This window comes from Acanthopagrus latus, chromosome 11 (genome assembly GCF_904848185.1).
Source record: "Acanthopagrus latus isolate v.2019 chromosome 11, fAcaLat1.1, whole genome shotgun sequence".
NCBI lineage: Eukaryota > Metazoa > Chordata > Actinopteri > Spariformes > Sparidae > Acanthopagrus > Acanthopagrus latus.
The window spans coordinates 29,061,752-29,063,212 of record NC_051049.1 but is presented as its reverse complement, the minus strand read 5'-3'; positions in this window follow the sequence as shown (position 1 = coordinate 29,063,212).

Sequence of the window (1,461 nt, the reverse complement as noted above, 5' to 3'; positions counted from 1 at the left end):
GAATAAATAATCTTTTTTACATAACATTGGCCATTGCTAATGACATACACAGTAGGGATCGACCGATATGGATTTTTCAGGGCCGATACCGATACCAATTATTGATAACCAAGCGAAACCGATAGCCGATATGTATAACCGATATTTATTTGCAGTAAAAATGAAAATTTTGGTGTCAGAATTTACAGAAACACACCTGGGATTAGAATGAATACAGTATACTGTTTGTTTACACTGAAAAAATGTCCTTTAATTTTTATTTTTTTCACATAACATGAGCATGAACACATAATCTTAACTAAAATGCCTATTTTATAGATATAATAGTTACTTTTCAGATTAAAATTTTACATAAAACAGCAGGAGTAAATAAAGACACAACTTTGAGTGCTCACCAGAGTTTTTCACTTATAGTTCCTTATTTATTATTATATTTATTTATTTAGAGAAATGAATTCATATTCTGAAGCTCAGAACATTAAATGTACACTATTGTGCTTAGAACTGTATGTCATATTACATAAGAATAAGGCACTTGGCAATTGTAAATGCAAACAATAAAGGCTACTTTACACATGTGGGTTCTAGACGCGAAGGTAAATTTATTGATTGAAAAAACTCGTGCTCTCTGCTTGAGTCATTGAAATGGCCCATCATTTCCCTGGACTTTACGAGTGACCGGCAAAAAGACGAATATTTAACACATATTCTGTGTGATCATTGTGTAGTGGCAGCATGAGCACTGAGGGAGAGGACACGTTAGTGTGTGGTGTTAAACTTACAGGCTATAATGGCCTCGGGTGTTGTTTATTGACAAACCAGGAGCCGCCCAACGGGCTGAGACACGTTTGGAGATTAATTATTCCCACAAAGTAATGATAACCGTAAGGGTCTCCTATTATTATTGTGCATCTGGCCCCAGCTCTAAAGTGGCCGGTCGTGTCAATCATAATGTAGCGGTGAGCCATCATTAACTAGCCTATCCCATGTTGAGGTTGTGAAAAGTTTGATCTCAACAACTTTTTTTTTTTTGTCGTGAGTGATGCTAGTCCTATCTTGCAAAGTCGTATGCTTGATGCGACTAGACAAGTAGGTTGGTGAAATGTCGACTCTGGGCCTGAATGTTATCACTAATATTGATCAAGGCTGTGGTATTTTTAAAACTTCTTCAAAGGGCTTTGAAACTTCGACTGACACTGCCTTACCTTTTCTGCTGGAGCAGCCACCGGAGCAATCCTCTGTTTCTCCTCTGTGTCTGTGGCACTGCATGTAGAGGCTTCAGTGTTGATTGATTGGCTGTCACTGGCTCGCTTGTGCCAAGTAGCCAATCAGTGAGGGATGTGGGCGGGACATTGTTACACAACCAAGAGAGTGGTGACTTCAGGCAGAGAAGGCTGCATCAGAGCCGAAGGAGCGCATTTTAAAATACATTAATTAATTTTATCGGTTATCGGTGAAAAA